Below are 27721 nucleotides of genomic sequence, written 5' to 3' on the forward strand. Positions count from 1 at the left end.
AGAAAACAAAAGCATATATTATATACAGCTTTACGATAGAATAACTCAACATACAATTCAGAGGAGGATTCAGAGGGGAGTGGTTTAAATGAAAGCCTCTAGGGGCAGGTTATCTGGAGAAAGGCTATCTTGAGCTGCATCTAAAACTATAAGTAAATCTGGGCAGATGGAAAGGAGATCACTTCACAAGAGGGAAAGAAGGAAAAAGTAGAGGCTCCACAACTAATTGTTTATAGACAATAATACCAACCAACAGGTCAAGTTGCTTACTTAAGGGATATATTTTGCAACTGATTACTTTTATCAAAGTTGAGAAAAAAGCGATTTATCAGTATGGACATCTGAAGGACATTCAATTCATTCATTTATCTAGAGATGGTTTAGTTTTTCTCTCAATGTCAAGACAAACCATCAGAGAACTGCCTACTAGAACCAAATTTGGGCCCTCCATGGAAGTGAATTCACTCTATTGCTTTCTAGATTATTCCCTCAGTTTGCTTGCAGGGAAAATACAAGAAGTTATTTATAATACTCACTGCTACATCCATTAAAGGGATGCAGTGAGAACTTTATATCCCAACCTTGTCAGTATCCAATGTGCAAAAACTCATATATAGCCCTTCCTCAGTCTTTGTTCAAGGTTTCTTTTAAGATACTGGTACACATTTCTTTTCCATGAAAATAGTAAGTTCACCTAATTGTAATATGTGCAGATTTTCCATTTTGCTTCAATTTGAGGAACCCAGAGCTAAATTTGTGGCTCAATTTAGGACTTGTATTTCTGTGGGTTCTAACTTTCACATGGAATGATCTTTCTATTTTATCTAGCCTGTTACTGGACATGATTTTAGTGTATTTCTTTTTCTGGTTTGTTGCATTATAAGCATTCCAATAATTGACTTCAATATTATAAATTGTGCTGGGCTAATTATTATAACTAAGACCTCTAAACCTATAGTATACCTTTTTCTTAAATTTTGCTTCCTCTCGTTTTGTTAAAAATTCTGTTTTAAAAATTTTTTTAAAGGATTTAAATTATAGATTCAAATGATGGTAAAAATAAAAGCAGAAAACAATCATAATTTCAAGATGGCATATTTCAACATTATTTTCTGGGGCAGGCAGCATAGGTACTTAGTTAAGTTATTTCCCTAGATACCATTAGCTATAGGTCTTTGAGGATCTAGATAACTCTACTAGCGAAACTACCTGGCTCTAATGGTGTAATAAGTTACAGCATTCTGAACAGCCACTTTGCAATTCTGCAGTAATTCCAGGAAAATTTTACAGTCATTTTTCCTGGCTACCTAAATGTTTACCGAGAACAATACTTAGCTTTATAGCGAGTGAATAGTTTTTAACAGCATTTCACTTGAGAAGAAACAAGGGTGCCTCTGGAAAACTCAGAGATCTCTCTGTTGTTTTCATTACAAGGCATTGTTTTTTTTTTGATCTCTTGATGGTGTTCTTTAATGATAGCAGCCTGAAAGTGAGTTTAGCTATTATGCAATGCCATAAAAAAATACATGATCTAACTTCTCCCTCAAAAGTACTGAACCCACAAACAAAGCACATAAAGCACTAACTAAAAGAAATACACCTGGAATTGATGGAGTCTAACTACATTATTTTTGACTTGGTGATTCTTGACTATCCTTTTATCGTCATGATGGTCAAGAGTTGGATATATCTTCTGATTTTTTCTCTGAGAGATTTTAGAATCTACAAGTTTAAAAAGGTAGTCAGTATACGAACAACTGTAGTATGATGCCATTTAATGAATTGGGCATGTTATAACAGTTTAAAGTATCAAAATATTTACAGATCAACAGTGCTGGAATTACTCCCTCAGTTTCAAATGTGACACAGAAGCAACTTAAATTAAAACATCCCTTCTTATTCCACTGTGTGCCAGGGGATTTTTCTTTTACTGAATGAGAGAGTCAGCATCTCATTTATTAACAATGCAGATACACATCAAAGCCACTATTGAATCTGTCTCTCCCCATTTATTTTGCCTTCCAATTTCTACGCCCTATATTTCTTGTTTAACAAATTGTTCTTGATGTGACGTATTCACAATAAGCCCATAAGCACAAACTGAAACACAATTTCCTGCTAGCTCCAGTCAAAATACATTAATCCTCTGGATATTTCCCAGGACAATACTATCTCTCATGTGCAGACTTTATTTCTCTCATTTGGCTGCAAAGGAAAAAAAGCCCTTGAAAATTGGTTTGAAAAGTGACATACAAAAAAGTCAGGGTTAAGATTCCTTGCGTGCACAATGTTCTTAAGCACTCATGTTTTCAGGATGCATCATTATGTTAAACACTCATGTGTGAGAGAAATTAAGAATAAAAAAGACTCATTTGACTGCATGAGAGTCACTATGCCACCACAGTTGTTGACTCACATCACTCAAATGTAGTGTTAGAGCATACAGCCTCACAACCACTCCCTCTCCTTTTTAACCACTGCGTGTTCTTTGTCCCAATTACGCATCCATGAGAACTTAACACTGTTTAAGGAATAGGAAGGAACCTGTAGATTTTTTTTTTTTTCAAATGACTTGGGTATCTAAGTGGAGTTTATTCAACTGACTACTCATTTGATGGAGACCTATGTGAAGATGCTGAAAGAAAAAAAAGGGAAAAACTGCCTTTTTATATGCTTATGCATACATGGAGGTACATATGTATGTATTGGTACATAGGCTCACCAGTCTCTAGCTGCTGCCACCACGGCAGAGAAGACCAAGGAAGTATATTAAATGTTACCGAGCCTTGCTAGCTGCAGTTGATTACTGGCCTCATCTGATCCACAAGGCTAAAACACTAACTTGTTCATTGCAGTCCTGTCACCTTGTAATGACACATGCCCTGATCGAATGTAATAATAATAGTCCATCTCATAGTGAAGGCTCAGGCTTTTAAAGAATTGTTTGATGTAAGAATAAAGGTGGCAATGAATCTCTTTTGTTCATCCTTCTACTTCATCCTCCTTGCATATACTGGAACAATATACGCCTTGGAACCAGGCCCTATTCAAATTCAGACTTTTGATGTAATACTAATGGGCAAAATGTTGGCCTTGGCTTGGAGCGCTCAAGTTTCATCAGATGAGAAATAATATATATGACTTTCCCTGCCCTCCTCTGCCTGCATCATCGGATTTCAGCAATTGAATGTTTGAGAAGGCCTGGCAGGGGATTAAAATCTATTTCAGATGGTGAAAGCTCTGAGGCACTGTATTTCTGGCATGTCTAACGCCTTATTTAAGAAAGTAGAGGCACAATTCCTAGAGGTGCCAAATTTGGCTACTCATTCACCCTCCTAAGTTTATCTCTGGGGTCAAGTATCTAATGCTATAGTTGTCAGAATAACTGCGATGCAAAATTTGTATTTAATGAAGTACCCATAAATATCAAATTGAAGCTTTCTCGATGATAAACATGGCAGAGACTTAAAGTTTACTGATAAATAGAAATCTTTATTATTGCATTTTTCTCTCTAAGTTCCAAATCATCAATATTTTCCACATAGGTAAGTCTAGGTAGATAATTGAGTAAATCAGTTGGTGGATTGAATAACCTAGCCAAAGAGTCTGAAAAATTGAGGTCAAGTGGATTAAAAATGTGGAAGTCTATAGATACAGCTTGGTGACCTCAAGGAGTCTGTGATTAAAACACAGATTTGCTTAGATTACATATTTAACACCCAGAGCTATTCTTCCACAAAGATATTCTATTTCATTTTCTTGGCCATTGTTTTCTTCCCTTATTTGTGACAGAGATCTGAATATACAGAAGTCATTATCTATCCCAAGAACAAATTGCAGTGCGGGTCACAATGGATGGCAATTAGTGTTCTCAGAATTTGGGTAAATGGAGATTAGTGGGGGCAGTGACAGACCTGAAAACATCTCCAGTTATTCATTACCACATGGGAATGTGGGCCCAGGATGACTAGATACCTTAAGAGAAACCAGAAATCTAGGTTTCTGTGTGAGATTTCTAAATTTAAAATTTCAAGAAAATAGCTATCATTGTTGATGTTAAACATATGAATCATATGTACTGGTTTGGGGTGGGGGGCATGGAAAGGGAAGGAATACTTCTATGTAGATGGAATATATAGAAGTTTTCCTTAGTTTCCAACGCCTAGATATGGCTAATTGAAATTTCTTTGGCTCTCAATTCTCATTGCATATCAGAACATCCCGCAAAAGCTTCAAAATATATACAGAACCTTGGACACCGACCCAGGAGATTCAAATCAATTTCTTTGGTTGGATGCATCCTGAAACCCTAGGCAAGCTGAGAGATTGCTGGATTTCAGCACCCATGCCCCTTGGCCTGTGTTTTATATAGCGAACAAGCTCAATAATCCAACATGATAACCCAGGGTGGGACTTGGGCAAAGGAATTTTTATAAGTCTCCTTCACTGATTCTGATGCAAAGCAAGGGTTGTGAACCACCAGGCCATTTAAATTGCTTAAGCACTCTGGCTACACATTTTTTAAAAGAAGTAAATAAATAAACATCTTCCACCCTATCCCACCCCCAACTCTTTTTTGGAAATTTACAACCTGCTGAGCTATACATTCTTAGTAACTGGTTGTGCAAATCCAGAGGAATAGAGAGTCTAGCCTAGGAGCTGAATTGTTTATGGTTTTCCAGGGCAAGGAGGCAAAGTGTCCTTCAGGGGGCGGGCACCAGAAGCAATGAGTTTAACTGTGACCTTCCTCTAGCCTACTTCAATTTCTGCACTCAGAGGATGAAAACCATAACTTCAAAATTCATTTTGGGTCAAGAGTAGGGTAGGGTAAATGTTACAGATTCCCACGTGGGACATCTGACTTATTCCTAGAAGACAGGTATCCTACAAGTAGAAAGGAAGAGAAAAAAAGAGTGTCTATATACAGAAATAAAAATGATTTAAAGAAAACATTTTAGGTATTATAAAATATGCAAAAAGATGTTTGTTTTAAAATTCATGTCATCAAGGCTTGTGTTAAACCAAATACAAATTCGCCTTTCAGTATAATCTAGAATAATCTGAAGAACATAGTGGCAATGGTTCTCCACCTACTGTGAGTTAAACAAAATTGCTCTTAGACAAGAGACCTTGAGACAAGGATTCTAGAGAGGAGTAAGGTGGAACAGATGGAAGGGAATTAATTGAATTTAGAGCAGATTGGAGTCTTTCCATTATACTAATTTAAATATTAATCTATCAGCACCTCGTTTTTCAGTAATTGCGGAAATTATGAGAGAAGGTCATATGTCTGTTTCTCGGTTTCTTTTGTGAAGCCATTCTTTATAAAGGATCCATTTTATTATTTTATTTTTTATGTACTAAAATCTTTCAAGCATAAAGCTATTCTATGATTTATAAGTTATTATAGACTTTTGAGGCAAAAGCTTTCTTCTAAAAGATATGCACGTTATCTCAGAATTGATGAAAAAAATGTACATATAAAAATTCTACATTGGCACTGCCTTTTTAATCATATTCAAAAATGATCCACAGCAAAATGAAAATGGTAATATTTGCTCATACCACATGACTAGGTCTGAGTAGCCAATGATCTGTATCTGGGTTGCTACAGTGTGATGTATTACACTTCCTACAATTTGCTGCAGGCAGAAATCTTAATTAAGGCCTTTCCTAAAGAGTGACCTTCAGGGAGTACATTACTGAATTGGTATAAAAATAGACAAATGCCCAAATGCCACCAGTGAAACTGTGGGATCACATTAAATTTATTTTTCCTTCCAAAGATTATGTTGTCATTGATTCAGTTGGACTGAAAAACACCTTCACCTTCAGTTACCAATTACTCTTACCTGCCCCAGGAAAGAAGATATTAATACTGGGGGGAAGTGCAACAAGGATTTTTTCTTTTCTGGTGAATATTTATACCCGTTTTCATGTTCAAAATATTTTATGTTTCATTGCATGTTTTTAAAAAGCCAAGTTTTTTAACTGTAAAGAAGAATATTCCCCAATTTTGTCATTTCTCTTCCTTACCAGAGATATATTTATATGCTTTTTATTAGGTGGAAAAGAACCATAGCATATCAGGAGTTCTTGAGGATACCATCTGACAGAAGACTGTTTTTTAGAAGGTGATTATTTCTTCTTGGTCAGCAAACTGGAATGAGATGGGAACACATTCTTGTCTGGCCAGGGAGACTTTATAATACAATATTTGCCCTCCCATTTGAGAAAAATTGGAAGATATCCTCTATTAAGTTAAAGATGGATTGCTTTTGTTCAGATTACACCAAGCATTGGCAATGGGCCTGCCAATACAACTGTGTGGCTGAAATCAGTTAGCTTTATTTCTTCCATATTTCTCAGGGCCGAATGGGGAGTTGTGGCCAAATGTTTCTCAATCTGCTCATTCCTTGGCCAAAATTATTCCCTGTTATTTTAACTCTATGACATTTGAACAGCTTCTCATTTACTTATGGAGGATCCACAGATTCATCTGACCTTGTCTGTTTTGGCAGGATAGTATCATGCATTCCTGGAAGCTTCTGTACATTAGGGCACTAGATCTTCCTAATTCATATGATCTGGAAACTGGTGATGGTTTTACTTTAATCTGCCATTCACATTTCTTAGCATCCTCTGATTTAACATCTTCAGTGACTGTAGAAGACCAAATAGTTTCACAATGCTAACTATGCATGTGCTTGCCAAATTGTAACAAATCCATGAATTTGGGTTTTTCTTTTTTTGCATCAGCAGAAGGAAGGCATCAATGTCAATCTCAGAGTTTTTTAAACAATGATGAAAATATAAAGATAGAAAATGTTTTTGAGTAATAATTCATAGATAAAAACCATCTCAATTGTTTCAACCTGCCTATGCTTTGAATGGGGTGTGATTTAAACCTCCCAAACAGGTATGTCTTAAAGTCTACAATATGAATATTTAAAGAAGGATAAAATATAACACATTTCTTGTGTGGGAAAAAATGTTGCATGATTTTACACATTAGGAAAAAAGGTGCAGAAGTAGTAACCAACATTCTTTACCTTGGCCTCTCTCTTTTGGGTGAGACATCTGTTGAGGTGGATTGAAAAGGAGAGAAAATACTATAGGACATTTACACTTAAATATATATATATATATACATTCATATAATAATGGCCTCTTTCTTTATTCAAGTTGCTGCTATGGATGTAAAGATAAATAAGACATCATCATTCCTTGACAAACTAGCAAACTAATAGATTAGAAAGAGAAACAAACCAACTGTAAACTAGGTAAGTCTTGGAGTAGAATAATCATCATAGCCTGTGCTATTCTACATTTATTTCTCTCTTTATAGATACACATCTCTCAGTAAAATCATGAGCTTAATTGTAATAACAGATTTCAATGGAAAAAATAATGAAGAAAAGCAGAGTTAAAAGACCTATCTTTGAGTCCTCCCTCTCTTCGAGTCCCTGGTTGAGTGATTAACCTCTCTGAGTCTCGGTTTTCTTGTCTTAAAAAAAATGGATGCTGTTTCCTAAGTGGCCTACCTGAATCATAAAAATCAAAGGAGATAGGACATAAGAAAGCTATTTTTAACTTGTAAAATGCTATGAAATGAGAGTTATTATTATTACTGTACCTCTGTATATTGCCAGCATCTTATAACATTGACCTTTCATATTTGTTGACAAGTTTATTATGTGATATAAGCATCGTTCACTCATTTTTCAAATATTTATTAAATTTCTGCTTTTTGGTTTACAGAGTTGAACAGAGAACAAGACCTAGAAGCTCCTCCTTCTCATAGAGCTTACAGTTTAATAGTGTGAGATAATAAAAAGATAAGTAAATAGTCAAGATACACCAAATATTGATAAATGCTATACACAGAAGTAAAACAGGGCAATGTGACGACTGATTAGGAGAGATACTTTATATAGGGTGATGTGGTGGTTTGAAGCTGTTACGTACCCCAGAAAAGGCTATGTTTTACAAATCCCTTCTTATTGGTGGAGACGTGTTGTAGGTGGGACCTTTTGGTTAGGTTATATTAATTGAGATGTGGCCCAGATAATTCAAGGTAGGTTTTAATCCTTTTACTGGACTCCTCTATGAGAGAATAAAAGAAGGGAAAAGCCACAGAGAGCTTAGAGAGAAGCCCTAGAGAAGCTAAAAGAGAACCCGTAGGAGCTCAGAGAGGAAGTCACTGGAGCCAGATGCTGAAGGCCACATGAAATCCAGGAGAGAAGGACCAGTAGACACAGGTCATGTGCCTTCCCATGTGACAGAGGTATCCCAGATGCCAACAGCCTTTCTTCAATAAAGGTTTTGTCCAGTTCATACCTTAAGTTGGACATTTTCATGACAGTAGAATGGTAAATTTGTAAGCTAATAAACCCCCATTGTAAAAGCCAACCCATTTCCTTCTGGCAGCTTTAACAAATAAGCAGGTGGTCAAAGAAGGCCCCTCTGACATGGCAACATTTCATCTGAGACTAGATTGAGGCAGGAAGAAGCTATTTGAAATGGAGGAAAATGGTCGCCACCATTGGTGAGAAGGACTCCAGTGGGCTCATGCTTGGTGTGCCCCAAGAACAAAAGGCAGATAGGGCTACAGCATAGTGAGCAAGGGACAGAGAAGTGGAAGATTGGTTCCAAGAGGGAGATTAGGACCCTGTAGGATAAGATAGGTGTTTGGATTTCTTAGCTTCAGTGGGGAGCCATAGAAGAGCCTTAAACATGAATTCTTCTAAACACTGAGCTTAGAACTTGAGGGGAATATTTCACACTATCTAGACTGGCCAAACACCACACTCAGTTCTTCCAAAACAGAGTGTTACTTTAAAATGTATGAATGGACACTACACGGCATATCTTTATAATTATGACCTGACATTATCTGTTTCTATCTAACAGATTTAAAGATGTATCATCAGAACATTTAAACCATGCAACAATGACTTCTTGGTATGCATTTCGGTTAAGTAAACATAAAGCTTGCTCCAGACTAAAGAAATCAGAATTCAGAATTGGGCAACACATTGACTAGCATACCATCTCATTTTGGTTTTTTGATAATGGAAGTATTTATGTTATTTTTGAAGAATTAGGTGATATAGGCTATAGAAAATTTTAAATTCTTTATTTTTTATTAATTCATGGAGCATAGCTTTATTACATCTTTTGTTTACTTCTTTGGATACATTTTTGGATTGTGTCTACATATTCTAGTGTTTAGGCTGTGATAGATTCAGGTTAGAATAATGAATACATAAGGATGCAGAAAACCGTGGACAGAACAATGCTAGCATGTTCTGTTCCTCTGTGAGCTTAAGAAAGAACTTCCTTGTTATTGCTTGCTCAGAGTACTGATTTTAGGTGACCATGAGAAAAGTTAGAAACAACACAATCAAATAGGAATAAAGATTAAATATACATAGCTCTATTTCGTTTTTTGTTCTCATATAAATAGACTTTAAAATCTTGAAATAACGAGCATATCTTTAAAGGCTCTTCACAATTTTTTCTGAAAATAAGTTTTGGGTCTGAGGTTACTCAGCTACCTTTGACTGAAGTAGTATCCTATCTGCATTTCTGATTCTTATTTATTTTTAGATATACAACTATATATACATATGTTAAATTGAAATATTGTAATTATTAGTGTATCTCTGTTTGACTACTAAGCCACAATAATCGTATAACCGACTATGGAAAGCTAAGTGGAAATAACCTTTTGTTCTAATTTTTTTAAGTCTGTGGACTAAAACAGCACTCTTGGGGACGATAATCTATGCAATAGATTAAAAAGCCCATTAAATGTTATTTTCAGCTTGACAGAGCAGCTATTGCTAGGTTACCCTTTAGCTCTATTTCTTTTGAAATATGGCAAACTTATTGCAGCCAGGTAACAACACTGATGTGCCATTTTAGAGTGATTAAATATTAACTGTACAAACAAATGGCATTAGGTTTACTGTAATTCCTAAATATAAAATACAGGCTGAGCCAAGGAGTGACTTGGGGACCTTTAACCATCTAAATACCCACCCTAAATAAATTTATATTCTAGTAAAAAAGCCTGCTTTGTGTGCTAGTGCAGTTTCAAAACAACTATCCCCTATCCCCAGATTACAAACCTTGCCTGTATTGAAATTTTGGAGTTGTCTCTGGTTAAAAACCTGAAAGCTATTAGCTCTGGTGATTGTTCTAGACTTTCTTGTTTTTCTTATATTAAATTCTCAACCAAATCACAGGTATCGTTTTTTTTTTTTTTCAGAGTAAGAAGACTTGGTTCAGCTGCTAATTTTGAATAGTTTGATTCTGTTTAAAATAGTTTCTAACCACAACTCATTTCACACGGCTAATTTGGAAATTGCTTTTCAGCCTAAGTAGTAGAAATTGACATATGGGTCCCTTTAAGTCTGCCACAAAATCAAGCTTACAAGAATACTTCCTCAGTTATAACATGGGGCTTTAAGAGAACAGGACAAAGAAACCAGTTTGAAGTTCCACACTGCAGGAAATACCCAAGTTCTATGTTAAATACGTAAAATTCATATGAATCAATTCATCTTTACATTTACTTAGAAACCCCCTCAGAGAATTTCTACCTGCTGGAGATGAAAGGAGAGCTCATAATTCCTGAAGTCAATGAAAAATGTCTTAGAGGTTATGTTCTCAAGTAAAAACAACTCTAGTCCAATGCTACTATGCAATGGATTTAAACATTTGTATGTAGGGTTGAGGAATAGACTTCTACTCCAATGCTATGTCGAGACACATCATAGTCTTACAGGAGATTTAGAGCAGGCTTCAGTGTTTAAGATGTGCTAACTAGCTTTAGAAATGTTCCACGTCATTGAGTTAGAAATATAGACTAGAACCTCCTCATCCTGTTTGGTGTGAAGAAAACTGCCAACCTTTTAGTCATTATGGTTAGCATCATCATCGTTGACATGGTTAACGTTGTCACCAGCACATACTAAACATGTGCAAGGTAATGCACAGGTGACTATAAGCATTATTGCATTCTTTGGCTTGTTTCAGTGAGGCGTGAAGCATAAATAATGAAATATTTATGTCTATTTATGGCTGTTTATAGCAGCATGACCCAGTGACAAGGACTTGAAATGTAGACTCAGAGGATCATAGTTTAGTCCTATCTCTAGTGCTTAGCAGTCTCCGGGTCTAAGGCAATCCCTTAAGCTCCGTAAGCCTACACTTCTTGTCTATGAAATGGGACACTAATAGTACTTTCTTCAGAAGTTATGAATCGCACAATATCCTTATCAAAGAGATATCATATTTACCCATTCTGCAAAGAGAAAACCAAGGCTCAAAAAGTTTAAGTAGCAGACACGAGGAAGCACGGGTATTAACTAATAGAAATTGAATAAGAATTGGGGTCTCAGGCCCCCCCCACTCAGCTATACTGGCTTCATTATATGCATTAATATGAACTTGGACATGAGGATTTATGGCAATTTTAGTGGACAGTGACTTGAGTGAAAGGTGAATATATACATATTAATATATATATTGAATATATAATATATTACATATAATTGCAAGTTCAGTTGTGGAGAAAAAGCACACATAAAAACTGTATATCAGAAATGCAGTTAGGTGGGTTTTTACGGCACTTCGGTTGGCATCTGAGCAGAAAGGTCTGCATCTTCAACTGAATTTGCCTTGCTGGTAAGTGCACAGACATTGTCCTCAGACTTGAGACAACAGCTTTCTCGGTCACTCTCGCTCAATTGGTAACTACTGAGAGACTGGAGATGCCGGACATGGCCAGTGTGACTGCACACAAGAATCTCAAGTTGGATTACATCTCCCTGATTCTCGTTTCCTCTAAGCAAATTCCTTGATTAAGCACGTGCCTTTAGATATGTCATTATTATTATTCAACCATGGCTTTTCTGGGAAAGAGAACTTAAATACAGACTCCAGCTGCCTCACTACATGGCAGATAATTACATTTTGATCTATATCAGGTCTTCCAGTAGCATGGTAAGGATAGCAAATCTCTCTAAAAATAACCAAAAACCAAACAGCCAAACAGTCTCTAACCAGGTTTATACTATCCTCTAACATTAGCTCTTCATAAAGCCACCAAGACACAGTTAAAAGTCTTGTATTAACCAAAATCGTAAGATTCATAACAAAGAGCCAGAAAAAAATCTTACTTCAACTTAGAAATGTGGTTAGAAAATGTGGTTAGAAAAAGTCATTTTGGGAATGAAAGTAGGAATTTATTAGTCCCTATTTCAAACGAAAAATACAAATGGGGGAAATGAATTTTCTTTTAAAGGGAAAATCAAGTTCTGCTTACCTATTATCAAAACATCCCTTAACTAAAGTACTGTACAAAAATACAAAAATCTCAGCAACAACTAATGTGCACCTCCCCCTGTGATTCTTCTGAAATTTACCTAGTGGCTAAGTATGAGAATTTAGATTTGAGCTCTTCATATAAATCAGATGCATGTATATACAGCCATCCACGTTTATCCCATCCAATCCGAAGTAAACTCTCTTTTCAAACTGTAACTTTAATTCTAGGAAGTCACATAATAGCATTTCTAATTTATTAAGGATGGCAAATACCTGTAGTTATACAGTCCAAGAAAATTAACTATTATAATTTACCATGGGCAGTGAGACCCTCCTCCTGCCTTCCCTCATGTAAGCTGCCTTTCTGGCCACGTGAAGTGGTTTCCATATTCTTTTAACCCTTAATCAGCAAATATTGTGCAATGACAGCCCATACACCACATATGGCCTGTGTTTTAGCAGCATGGTATCATGCTCATCATCATGTGCTTTATTTGGAATTTTTTATATCAAAAGGAAAATGTGTAAATGTGTATTCCTGACTTTTCCTGAAAATATGAGTCTAGCAAGCCTGGGTTCCTATTTCTGAGTAGTAACTAGTATAGGTCAGAAAGTTCCCCACTGTCCCTACCATCTTCCTTATTTAAACACTCAACTGGCTTCATTCATTTGCAAATCACCTGCCTGAAATTGTTATTTTAGGACTCCACCTATGTTTCAGAATTTTTAACCTGAGCTGTGTTAGATAAATCAAAATGCCGATTCCTTTGTCTCCGTGATGTTAAAATCTAGCAAGTTATAGAAGATAGAGACTGGGATTACTGTGAAGTAATTATGTCAATGCAAATTCTATATCAAAAAGGGCTGCATGAAGCAAACAATGGCAATTCCCAATCCAACTGCCATTGGACACTAACTTACTGACTGATTAGAATAAATGAATTGATTGTATCTGTCTTCATTTATAAACACATACCATACAAAAAGGTAAAGTAATATTTGGGTGAATTGCAGCAAAGATAGGACGATGAAATAGGAGTAAAACTAGAATAGAGCGACTATAGCATATTCCTTCGTGGCAGTTGGAGGAGGACTGCATGTTTGGATGGGAGATTCCTGGTAGCCAATGAAAAGAAATCCTCGTGATCATTTATGAATTTCACAATAGTCACAAGATAAAAGCAAGCCATTTGTACAGGAAAAGCACTGTGCTTGCTGATCCTGAAACCTGGAGACATATTTCTTAGTGAGTCTTTTTCAGGAGGTGATGGGTGATGCATTTGGCCAGCTGAAACATCTGTATAATGCAGGTGTCCTTAATTTAGTGTCTGTGGAAATCCTGTGGAGTCTCCTGGAATTGTACACAAAATTTGCTGTATACATGCACATACTGTCTTTCCAAGGTTAAGTATCAGAAATTTCTTCAGATTCTCAAAGACAATCTTCTTCAAAATTCATTCCACATATCACTTGTGTCAGAATCACTCAGGGAGCAGCATAAAAGGCAGAATCCTTGGCCCCACCCCTAGTCAGAATGAATGAATCCTACCCCCACATTAGAATGATTTCATGTATTAGTACATATATTTCTTGCAACTATCTTTAATTCTAGTGAAAAAGAGAGTGAGTAATAATTCAGAAAACAGCAATTCCATGGAGGGACCAAGTCAAGATAGTTCAAATATATCGCTCCATGGCAGTCCGATTTGATCCAAGGGTAAAATTTAAACTATTGGAGGAATTTATGGACTTCATGTCCTTCAGACCATCCTCCATAAATATCATTTCTCCCCACTGGATTTCAGCAGGATTAGAAAACAGAATTCAAGGTTTTATTCACTGACAGGAACTTGGAGGGCAGAAATTCAGTGTCTCAACTAAGGATAAAGCTATTTGATTTGTTAATCAACTGCGCAGAAGACAGGATTAAGATTTTATTCTTGGCTCTCTAAGAACTCTGCCTGACTGCCTGGTCACCACTGTACCTCATGCCAAAGCAGGTCAAGTGATAAATGCAACACTTTGGAAATAGCCTGGTAGAAGATTTGCAATTAAAACTATAATAGTGTGATGACTTCCAAAGCACTGAGGCCAGTCCGTGGCCAGCCAAGTAAAGCAGCAGAAAAGAATGCCATCCAATATTGACTTATGAATCATCAAAAACTCACCCCATGCCTATTGTTTTTGCAAAGGAAGGATACTGCTAATCTACTAACCCTGGCCAGGGATTCAGTCATGTCCTAGAATATTGTTCCTTGCTGCAAAGATCTGTTTCTGGCCCAGTCCTCTGATGCTCTCTTATCTGCAACTGTTAGCCTAATCATGTTGAAGAGCTTTATATTTTCAAACACTTTACACTGCATTTTAATTTTATATTTAGTGTATCCATACCAGGAAAGATGACTTAGTTCTGTAATTTGGAGAAATAAATGCATCCCACACAAACCCACACACCTTAGTCTCTCAGAAGAGAGACAATATTCATTTGTAAGCCATTTGCCTCCTTCAAAATCCTGATGTGTCCTCCAAAGTGTCTTGTCTCTCCCTCCCAAGTTTGAGAATCAGTGATACAGCAACCCCTGAGAGAAGGAGAGCTACTAATTGATTTGTTCCTGAAAAAAATGTTAAGCTCCCATAAACCAACTTAAAATGATAATTCCCTGCTGTCTGCTAACTTTGGACCTCCCCATCTTGTTCCCGATACACAACACCACATCCATAGACATAAGAAATTAAAATTGGCTTCACTGGATCAGCTCTAATATTTAGGGGTACAATTTCAAGTTTTGATTGTTTAAAACATCCATTATCTAAAAATCCTATATTACCTTAATATTTATTTTTTTTCTCACAACCACTATCAAATAGAAAAAGGAATGGGGTCTAGGTTTCTTATGATTGCATAAAAATAATCTTTATGCATTCAAGAAGGAATTATTTTTCAAAGAATTTTGTTAAGGTATCTGCATTTTGGATAGGTCTTGGTAATAGCACAACCAGATGGTGCCATTTCTTTTCCTCTCACCATTTTACTGATTTCCTCATTTTTTTCTGCCACAATCTAGCACAGTATCTTAATTATGTTTTAAATAACTTTCAAAAACATTAAGTAATGGGAATTAGATTATGCTTAGCCACATATACACATAATGTGGACACTGTGTAACAAAACTTACATGGAAACGTTGAAAGAATAGAGTATATATACCCCATCCATCTAGAGCTTCATTAATTAAATTGTCCCTCAAATAATATATACATTTTCCATTTTAAGGAAAAAGAAATTTATTATGCAACATCAGGCTTTTATGAGAGATTTATTTATTTATTTATTTATTTATTTATTTATTTATTTGGGCAGGCACCGGGAATCGAACCCGGATCCTCGGGCATGGCAGGCAAGCACTCTTACCTGCTAAGCCACCATGGCCCACCCGAGAGATTTATTAAAGGATAAAAAGTTTCTACCAAATCAATGAGTAAGTACTTCTTACCCATATTTCCTGCAATTTAATCCTTAGGCCTATGGTTTTATACAGTGATAATATGTATTCAAACTCAAACTTCTCAGGCAGTATAATATCCCTCCAAATCAAAAAAGAGTTAAGATGTTCAATATAATTTATTAGATTTTCAGGAATAAAACATGACTGCATGAGACTTCTGGCACATGTGGGTCACTCAGAGGGTTGACTCTGAATCAGAAGGCATCTGGTACCTCTAATATAAGAACTTAGATCTTTGTTTTGACACCAACTCAGACAACACCTGCTTGAAATAATGACCCTGCCCTGTGATGCTTCCTGAAAGCCAAGGAAGCCAGCCTGAACGGCAGTCCTCATATTTTGGAAGCGCTCCTAAACTTGGCCTGGCCACCATCTTTCTCATGCGCTCTTCCTCTGTGGTCCCAAACCCTGTCTCCTGTCTAGGTTTGGTTTATTATATATTCTTCTTGTCCTCCACCTCCCTCCATCCTGCCTCGTAGGTCAAGGTCCCTTCTCAATGTTCATGACACCTCTATTTCAGGAAAAAACCCATCTCTCTCATCACTTCTACACCTTTCATTTCAGTCCTCTCATTTTGGCTAGTTTTTGGTTGAAATTACTGCTTCAGGATATTCCTCCAATAACCTCCTTGTGCCTCCAAAAGCCACAACCAGTGGCAAGAAAGTGGACTACTCCACTCCTGACATATTTTTGATGGTTATTGAATATTTAATGTTAATTATTATGTTTTGTTTATATGGTTATAGATTGGGATCAGCAAACTTTTTCTGTAAAGGACCAGATCACAAGTATTTTGGACTTTGCAGACCAGACCATCTTTGTCACAATTACTTAACTCTGCTATTGGAGCGTTGAAGACAAAAGCCAGTAAGTACACAACTGAACAGTGTGGCTGTGTGCAGCCATGGGTACTGTGGAAGTGAACAGTGTGGCTCTGTTCCAGGAAGACTTACATTTGACTACTTGAATCAATTCTTTCCCTTCCATACTTAGAGCCCTACATCTACATTAAGCTCTGTGCTTCCAAAGTGGTTCCTTCAAGAATATGCTGGTTAACTATCTTGGTCTTGGTATTCTTTTCAGGGTTCTTCGAGAAGCATCTTGCACTTAGCTCCTGCTTTTCTCTCCTTTCAGAAAGTGAGAGTGATTGGTATTTACATTAAAAACCAAAATAATGCTGGAACCATGGTGTTTCAAAATCGGCTCCTCACACTGTTGGTAAATCTGCATACTCTCCATTCCAGGAAAACAAAATTGGGTGCACCCTGGGTTTCTTTTCCTAGCATCTCACAAGTCAATCTTATGTCTTTTTCCTAACTGTTAATTCAAATCCTTTCATTTCTCCAAAACCCAGTTCTAACCTTATTTTCCCTTGTGCTGTATGGGAAGTGATCCTTCTGGTGCTGATAATTCTGATATCTCAGCGTATATCTCTTTGCAAATGTGTATATAGGTGCATTGTACAGTCAGTAAAAGCCTATTTTGAACATCTCACATTATGCCACTGACTTGGCTGAATGTACACTGATGCATATGTCCTCCAGCTATGTAGATATTCACAGTTTATCTTTTGCTATAATCATGGAATAGTATAAAGTGCTTTTCAACTCCAGCACTGAATAGATCAGCTACTTCAAAATGCTTGTTTGCATGTTGGCGATTTTCAAGACAATTTTTTTGTTCAGTCTATAATGAAAACCAGGGCATTGAAGTGAAATTTTATAAATTTAAATTTATTCATTATTTTTAAAACTCTGAAGAAACATTTTTACTATCTATTTTTGCTACTTAGAGATATTGATAGTTGACAGTCCCATTTGGCGCCCAACATGTTTTTGAAATTGTACTGGACTGTGAAATCCCCAAATCAGGGAGCCATGAATATAGATGTTCCACAAATACACACACATGGCATGCTACAAATTACAAATCCACTTTATGCATTGAATTTCTCCATCCATTTCCATTTTAACCTGTTTTGCTTCTACCATATTCCACATAATCAGAAACTGCAAATGATGAGAAAGATGAAGATGATGAAAAACCATGAAGCAAAGGCCTATGCAAGCAGTATTAAAGTAGGTCTTTTTTTTTTTTTTTTTTTTTTTTTTTTTTTTTTTAGTAACAAATAACTCAGATGCTACTTTTCCTTTCCAGGAAAGTTTTATGGTTGGGTTGGCTGAGTCGCAGGGAGGTTAAATGATTTCCCTAAGGCATCTTCTGACACACATCCACTCACACCTTCCCACTAAAACAACTTGTTCTGCTTGAATTAGAACCCAAGCACCTTCCAGCCTTGAGTCATTTGCTCTAAGTACTAAACTAAGGAGCCCCAATGGATGGGGCAGCTTGCTACACAGCATCCCCACAGCTCTGCTGCTCTTATTTCTTGCCATCTGTCTCTCGACAGACATCTTCTTTTATTAAGCGGACTCCAAGCCAGGACCTCAATTGTCTTTCATCTCTTTGTGTATGTGGCATGTTTAAAAAAGATAATAGGTAGGTTTTAAAATTTTATCGTTTTTTATGACATGTACCATCTTTGATGATCGAAACCAAAACACATTCTGATGATCAGCTCATTGATATCAGCTATTCAGTTTTGAAGGTCTGATAATATATAGCACCTTTTCTTTGAGTAAAATAATATACATCTAAATTATTAGGTATGTTCGTTGTCTGCTGTGAAGATTCTTTAATAATATTTTCTACCTCCAAATGAATAATATAGTGCTTTTGGTTAGGAAGAAATTTAATGATGCCTGAATTTGTTTATAAAAGTTTGAATTTGATCATGCAGGCTATTTCAATTTCACCTCCTACAACCCTTCTGAAATTGAGAAATTCACTTCAATGTTCATTATTTCTGGGTAAAAAAGAAATGCTAGAATGCCTGTGGAAACTCACAGGATGCTCAAGTCTCAGGTCTAGAAGGGAACCAAGAAGCCATTCAGTACACTTCCTAAACACCTGCTCTGTCTCTGTATTATCTGTAAACCTTCTATGAGATCATCCACATAGAAAACCACCCAGGGCATTTTCAATGCCCCTCTATCCTTTCTAACAACAGTCTATTGAGGCATGCTCTACCAGAAAAAAAGTGAAATAGTAAAATTGAATGGAGCACCCCCTATGTGTCAGGTGTGCTGCAAACCCAACTAGGTATACAATCGCATGTAATTCTCTCCACAACCAATGAGATGATCTTGTTATCATGGCCATATTTTAAAAAGGAAAATTAAGCAGAATTTAACTTGATGTTAAGGAATAATTAAGCAACATTTAACTTGATATTAAATCATACACCTGCGATTTAAATGTATCATTCATTCTGTACCACTGTTTCTTTATCTCCCAAATATTTATTGTCTAATATGTTTCAGACACCATACTGGACACTTGAGGTACATCAGAGAACAAAAAATGACAGAAATCCCTGCTCCCGAGAAGCTGACATTTGGGACAGGAGACAATAAAAAATAGACATAGTAAAAAAATACATGCATAGGATGATAGAAGGTGATGAGTGCTGTGGAGAACAAGAAGAGAGAAGAGCAATGATGGTCAGGTTCAGTGGGATGAGGAGGAAAATTTCCACTTTAGGTAAGAACAATGTGTTAAACGGTGGAATTAGAAAAAGGCACACTGGGGAGAGAGCTTTGTAAGCAAATTGGCACAAAGCAGGAATCTAAATAAATGGCATTTTTTTAGGGTTATCATTAAAGAAGAAATTGCTTTTCTATACCATACCTTCACTTAAATCCCTTTCTTTTAATGCTTTCTTTCTCCTGGACACTGAAATTTATTCTTAGCTACTTTCTTCAGAATATTAATCTGACAACTTCCTAAGGCGGAGTTTGTCCCAAGGATGTGAACACATGATCAGGGATGAAAGATTTCAACAGCAGGGATTGAAGTCTACTAATTCCTAATGCAATATGCACTTTAGGCTTCAGCTAGTGCAGTTTCTTAATGAAGATGTGTTCAGATGTCTTTCCTGGCACAACACTTGATCTGCTGCTTTCCACCCACATGAGAAGCTGCCCCTGGAACACAGCGTAAGAAACAAGATCTGCTTTGAAAGGAGTTTCTCTCATTTGTTATGAGTTATGTATACTGGGCACAGGGTATATAATTTAAAAAACTCAGCAATTATTGTCATTATTAAATATGCACCTTTCTGGCACAAAAGTGTGGAAAACCAGTAAGAAGAAAATATGGAAGCACTATCCTAAAAGTACTTGAATTGGACATAGTTCTTTTCTTGTCATCATCTTTATGGCTGGATAGGTAACATGATGTGATTTTTAGTAGATGTTCATTTACAGATTAGTAATTTGGCCATAGCTTTTCTATAATTTTAAGTATGTTCTAATCCATGCTTACTAATTTATTAATTGTGAGGCCTTGCGCAAGCCATTTAATGACTCTAAGCGTCATATTTCTATGAGGCTGTATAATGCAGATTAATACAAATGCCGACTCATATCTTTGTCAAGAACAGTAAATGAGATCATGCACAAATATATAAATTATCCATCACAGCCCACGGACAGTAAACCCTTGAGAAATTTGTATTGGTTTTGATTAAACAGATACATTTGAGGAGAGCCTGAAAGGATGGAGAGCTATAACTGGTTATTAACTTTTTTCCATTCCTAGAATTAGCATCTTGTAGAACTTCAATAAATGTCACAGTTGATGATGGAGCAGGGGAAAGAGCACATGCTGCAGTGTGTGAGGCTGTGTCTGAATCTTGGCTTTGTGTTAGTGTGACTTCACTAAGTCTCTCATGCCTATTAAGTATGTTTCCGCATATGTAAAATAAGAAGAATAAAACATCGCTACCTCACAGGGCTGTTGTGAAGCTCAGATGAAACTCTGCGTTCTAGTTTGCTAGCTACCAGAATGCAATATACCAGAAATGGAATGCTTTCAAAAAGGGGAATTTAATAAGTTGCAAGTTTACAGTTCTAAGGTCATGAAAATGTCCCGATTAAAGAAAGTCTATAAAAATGTCCAAATTAAGGCACCAACAAGAGGTTACCTTCACTTAAGAAAGGCCAATGAAGTTCAGGGTTTCTCTCTCAACTGGAAAGGGATAAGGTGAATATGGCAATATTTGCTAGCTTTCTCTCCAGGCTTCTTGCTTCATGAAGCTTCCCCAGGGACGTTTTCCTTCTTCGTCTCCAAAGTCTCTGGCTGCTTGGGCTCTGTGGTTCTCATGTCTCTCTCGTCATTTGAAACTTTCTCTGAAAAGCTTCCTCTCTTAAAGGATTCCACTTAACTAATCTCGACCCATTGGGAATGGGTGAAGTCACATCTCCCTCTAATCCAAAGATAATAGCCACAATTGTGTGAGTCACATCTCCATAGAGATAATCTAATCAAAAGATTCCAACCTACTTTATTGAATAGTGATTAAGAAGAAATGTTGCTTCCACAAGATTGGATCAGGGTTAAAACATGGCTTTTCTAGGGTACATAATCCTCTCAAACCAGCACACCCTGTATGGTCTATCTGCATACAGTACCTTCCTGTTACTCTTTTCATGGTGGGTTCCAAAGAGACCGAACTCATCCTGGCCATCTCTAACAAATCTAATTTGATCTGGACAAGTATTAGAAATTTTGGAGAGTTTCTTCATATCCAACCTGATTGAGGGTCATTTTTACTCCCTAACTTCAGATGAAGCAGAGAGACCAGTGCCAAGGAGAAAACCACGCTGCTCTGACTATTCAGCTACCTGTGTATAAAGGATGAGAAGAGCTGGCTAAGAAATGCACATGCATTTCTAGAAGAACAGTCTATAAATAGCCTGTATTTCACAAAATCCCCTGAGGAGGCAATAGGTCTTTAAAGACTTTGATAATTGCACCGTGTTTCATGCCTTTATTGTTTGCCATGCATTAGATGATTAGTGTGGGTTTTTTTTGGACTAACAGCAACAGTATGTTGCACTAAAATGCCACTTCCCGGGTAAAATGATCAATCTCTTTGACTTCACCAGTAAACATGTTGCATCAGGGGGTCACTAATATGCTTTTATTACCTCACTGTCAGAGATGATGCCGTTACCAAGCTTGATAAACTATTCTTCAGAGGGTTCCTTTTAATTTTATTTTTTATGCGATCATGGGAGACTATAACCAATAAATTTATGTCTACGCTTTCTCACTATTAACTAATTCTGAAGAAACCCTTTGGGGCAGGCCAGGCACAAACACTTCAAAGAATCTGTGCAGGATATTGGAAATGATATTCACCCTGGGACAGAGGTTTAAGTACTGATCTGCTACTGTTTTCTTTGCCATTAGAGTTACAACAGGGCTAAATGTCACTTAGTCAAAATACCACATTCTGGAGGATTTTCAGACAGGCTTGACTATTTGCCTTTAATAAATTCATTGACTCACAGAAGAGGTATTAGATTATTTGTTTGAGAAAAGGATGTGTAAGTGGTACCAGACTGCTGATACTCAGTTTCTCATTAGATCCGTGCAGGCTCAAAAGTGCTCAAATTCAAATTAAGCTCCAGAGTCTTCTTGGAAAACATTTTAACAGCTGTGAAATGGAAAAGGCAATTTAAATGAGAGTTCTGACTAGGTGCTTTGCAGGGTTATGGATTCAAACCCTCTCTGTTTGGTACTAAACTGTAGGTATGGCTATTTTATTTTTTTCCTCGAGTCAAGGTTGGGAATTTTTAAAATGGTACTTTAATACCTAAATTGTTTTTGAGTTTCCATTATCTAAAAATTCCAATTGCAGAAGATGTTTCTAACTTTTGTTTTCAACTACTGAGGCTTAATGGCAAATGGTTGTTTTGATGCTAAGCTCAAAGTTGAGAGATACCTTAAACTAGCTGCAGAAATAACTTCCCATTTGAATGTCATATTAATAAATTTGTTGGAAAACTTCGGATAATGGGGAATAGAATACATGCGATCTTAAGGTCCCTTATGATTCTGTAAAAATTATTGCTAATCTTGAATCAATAACTCCCTTCTGCTACAGGCATTTCACTAGACTCTGATCTCAGTATATACTGGGACACTAAAGCCTTTTGTCATAAAAGCAGTAATAAACAAATAACATTATGGAAGGAAAGATCAATTCTAAGCCATTTTTTTCTTGTACTTACTTGCTTTGTTCTATTTGTTCTGTGTATTTCATGGGTGTTGGGCTAGATACATTTATAATACTGGTGAATGTTAAGGTGAACACCTAATTTCAGGAGGTAGATTATTTTACGAACAATTTTTATTAAACCACCATTATTGGTTGAGCATTTGTCACAAGCTTGGCCTGTGCTCATCCACAGAATATGGCAGTGAATAAAAGCATGGAGATCTTTTTCCTCTTACAGCTTATATTCTAGTTAAAGGAAGCAAACAAATACACATAAAAGTTGTAATATATTGGGTGGTAATAAGCTCTTCGGAGAACAATAAAGCGAAGTCATTAAGGGAGGGAGTGTTGGGGGTTGGAGGTGGGGTTTGGGATATAACTATTTTATACAGTGCTGTCAAGGTAAGCCTTTCAGCACAGGCCTAAGAGAAGGGAAGAAAAATCTGAAGATTCACTGACTGATCATATATAAGAAAAGTCATTGCCTTCCATATACTAGGTACCAATTAAGCATTTCTCATTAGCTTCCAAATCTTTAAATCAACTGAATGAGGTTGGTATTATCACATCCATTTTATAGATGAAAAATCTGAAGTCTGAAGAGGGTGCAAGACAGTAAGTAGAAGACTTGGGATTAAAATTCAATAATGCACAACTGAAAAGCAAATCATTTCTTCTGTAAGTTTTTGCTCTCCTGATGACATGTTCTCACAGGTCAAACTCCAGCCACAAACAACATATACATGAAACAGAATAGTCACAGCAGACCTAGAAAGACTTGAAGAAAGAGTTCTGTTTTTTCAATGAAATGGAGAAGAATGGGCAATGGTCTGATTGTGTCAGAGAAAAAATTCCTAGTTTGTGTTTTATTCACCTGTGCATTCATCAGAGCATTTTGTTTCCTACCCAGAGCTTTTAACATCATAGGCCTTCAATAAAGATTTATTAAATAGAAGAAGTCTGCCAAACTGCTTAATTTAAAATTTGCACGAAGGTTTAAGGTTCTAAGAAACTTACTTTAATCTGGAGTGGAGAGAAACCTAAAACCCATCCATAAATGCCTAATGTAACTGTAAACTCTTCATAAATATGCTTGATGATAGGGCTTGCTTTTGCATGGATTAAATTTAAGTCAAGACGGTTTTCCTGAAATGCAGCAACAACTTGCGTGATAATCTGGTATAACAATATTCTCTGTGCAGGATGTGGGCTCGGGAGTTAGCTTTGTTCGTTTGTGGTTGCCTCCAGCGTGGTTTCTAAAGAGGAGCATCCCCCTATGAAGGATCCACCTAGGATGGTGGTGAGATTTACTTCTACGGTGAGTTATCAAAACATACAACTGACTGTCTGCAATGATTTAAGTGCAGCCCTGACAAGAGGAGTACAATGATTTTATAACATGTCATCCAAACTGCATGTTAAGAAGTCCAGTGACTATTTGGGGAAACTAAGTAGCAAGAACGATTGATGGATTTTCTTGCTAAGGAAAAGCTATGGGATGGTACCGTTTTATTATATTAACATTGGCAAATCATAGCTAATCATATTTTTCTTTCTGCTGTGGTTGCTGAGAAGCTGTAGATTTACAGTTATCACCTGTTAACTCGTGTGTGTGTTTTTATGTTCCACCAAATATCTTGGGCTTCACCTTACTGTTCTAACCACAATGACCTGTCCTAATGTTATCTTCGCATGTTCTTTTTGGTTAGCCATTCAAATTCTTTGTTTTTAGTGAGGCTATGGATAAACTCACTAACAGAAAAGCATAACTGTATAAATATGTAACCAATATTGCTCACAGAGCAGCACTCCTTAATATTCAAAAGGATGAACTTAATCCTCTGGTAGACTATTAACAATTAATCTAACATACGTTTTGTAAGGATCTCTATTTGAACAACCATTAATTCTCAATTGTTTTTCAGTTATTTGAATAAGAAATGACTTTGGAATTTTAATATCTTTCAATAACCATGTGGTAGTGAATATGTGTGCTTTTTGTTAATACCAGTATCTTGAAAATATATTTTCTCTACGTTCCGTCCTTGAATGGAACACCATTTCAGTTCAGACCACTGCTGTCTAATAGAACTTCTGGCAATAATGGAACAGCTCCATATCTATGTTTTGCAACATGGTAGCCAGTTGAAATGTTTCTAGTGCAACTGAGGAATTCCGTTTTTATTTTCTATGATTTTGGTTAGTTTAAATTTAAGTAGTCACATGTGACTAGTAGCTACCAGCTTGGACAGCACGGATCTTAAGAATGATATATGGGACCTATCACTTGAGAAGTTTAAAGTTCCAATTCACTCGAATTTTTGATGGGTTTTATGTTGTGAGCGTGAAGCGTTTACAGTGTGCCAAGGAAATAGAAAATTATGAAATTCAGCCACGTTGCAGGAAACGGTGGAACGAACGCTCTGTGCTCAGAGCAATGACAGGGTGGAGTATTGGCTTTAAACCTTTCCTGAATTCTAGTGAAATTTCCATATCTCAAGGCTGAAGATAACTGTCATAGCCATGGTTGAACCAAAGAAAACAGGAAAAGGAGTGAAGGAGAGAATAACGTGGAAAGGCCACGATATGAGCAGGGGCTTATAGCTGACAAGAATTGAAAACCATGTTTCACAGCTGAAAAACAAATCTATCGGACAAGTTCAAATTAAATTTTAGCCAGAGGCTTTGTGGAAAACCTGTAGCAGCAGAACAGTACAACATCATAAAAGGAAGAAAGTTGGAGAGAAAAACTATGCTACACCCAAGAAGCACCCTGAGTTGAGGTCTAAACAGAGCCAGAAGGAAGTCTGGGTGTACTGACGTCATTTTACCTGAGAACAGTGGAGGTACACAATGCAAATGAGCAAGGCTGAATCACTACAGTTGCAGAGTAGAGCTATGCAGCTAGTGCTGCTGAGTTGTTTTCCCTGGGCTTCACCCACAGAGCCAACTGGCCACTTGGGCAATGGTTAAAGTGAACACAACCATCTAGTTTCAGAGAAGAAATCCCCTCTGTCTGGTTACCATCCTGACTGATTCAACCCTAGTTTACAACTGTTTCAGGTTTCTGGATGTAATGGGGAAAACTCATGGGAAAGAAAGAATATTCTTAAAATGCTATCATCTAACCAAGGCACAGGATAATCCTGCTATCCAAAGTACTTGAAGAAATGGGATCACTTTTTTTTTTTTTTTTTTTTTAATTTACAGAGAGTTCCTCCAGCCCTGGTGGCAACCTACATTCTAGACACACTTGCATATTACCCTTAGTTTCCGTAGTAGAATAGATATGTCTTAACTTCCATGTCTATACCTAAATGGTCAACCATCCCTTCATGGCCAATATGACTCAGAACCCAAATAAAAAGTAACTTGAGCTCCAAAAACATTTTTTCCAGGTCCTAAAAAATCCAGGGAATTCTGAAGTACTAATTTGCCTGTTGTATATGTGCCAATGTTACAATTCTTACTTAGTTTTGTGAACAAATTTCTCTAATCCTTTGTTTGTTCTTTACAAGAATTTTGAAAAGCCAGCTGTACATTGCAATTTGCTTTTAGTACTTACTTTTGCTCTCTGCCCACTTTCAAAGCTGAATTCACAATCCCATGACTTTTTTGTTTTTTCACATGCCTAGGCTCTGTTTCCAGATTTGTAGGTAGGAAATCTGAGCCGTCCTCAGTTTTGGGTGGATCAAACCCAAATCAGACTCAGATCAGGCTATTGCAGTAGATTTTATTGGTGCTCTGGCCACATATGCTCTCACCTTTACTACTTCAGTGCCTGAACGTCTAACCGCACCTGTATTTCTTTGAGGTTTTTTACTGTTATGCTAGGGTGCATTTTGCAACATTGTGTAGGACAGAGTGCTGGGGAATTCATGCCCTCTGGCAGCAGTCATCAGCTATTAAGTGATGGCAGTTGGTGTATGAAGGCACCAGCTCCTTGGGCTCCCCAACCCAATTGACAAGGCAGGATAATTCCCAAGCATGTATATTCTACAATGGCTCCTATGGTTTCTCCAGAAGGATTCTGCTCCAACTGCTTACAGTGGTAGCTGGTCTCATGCACTCACTATCGGCAGCTCTTCCTCATCTCACCTCCCCACTCCTATACCAGAATGTCTTTCACTCTCACCCCAAATAAGGATGTACACTGAGGATCCCTGCTTGAGCAGCTGCTTCAGGTGGGGAAAGAAACTAATGCAGCTTTTGCAAGTTGTTCATCTGGAAGATCAAGGCACACTTTAGAGTTCTTTGATTGACAACTGTATTTAATAACCGTCAATTCAGTAGTGGCAGCTGTTTTCTACTTTTCCTTCTTCTCACTTTTCACAAGGTAGAGCACTGATTCAAATGCTCGTCGCTCAATCTTGCATTCTTGACACATGCACTTCATCCTAACCATCTGTTTATTTACCTACGATGGCTGTTCTATGCTTAAGAAAATGAAGGTTGCCATGATTTCTTATGATAACGTCATCCTGGTTCAAACCATAATAAGTAGTAGGAAAGGAACACTTCTTTTAATGGAGTTGCACATTTGTCTACAGTGAGCACTTCCTGAACACCCTGTGCACACTTCCAATTGTGATACGACAGAAATGAGGAAAAGATGAGTTGGGGTAAAAAAAAAAGTGATTTATAAAATGTTAACTAAAGTGTTGCAATTGGCCTCACTTGAAGCATCTGGAGTTTTAAAGGTCTCAGGCAATGATGGTAAATGGGAGGCTTGCCAGGTAGTTTATTT

The 27721-nt window shown here is 36.9% G+C and overlaps 1 protein-coding gene across 2 annotated transcripts in view; it reads right to left on the reverse strand.

Annotated features, from left to right (window-relative positions):
- The window catches only part of ADARB2 (adenosine deaminase RNA specific B2 (inactive)), a 609938-nt gene that overhangs the window by 317427 nt on the left and 264790 nt on the right, over window positions 1-27721 (reverse strand). The window lies entirely within an intron of this gene.

The sequence above is a fragment of the Tamandua tetradactyla genome, chromosome 1, assembly GCF_023851605.1.
Source record: "Tamandua tetradactyla isolate mTamTet1 chromosome 1, mTamTet1.pri, whole genome shotgun sequence".
NCBI lineage: Eukaryota > Metazoa > Chordata > Mammalia > Pilosa > Myrmecophagidae > Tamandua > Tamandua tetradactyla.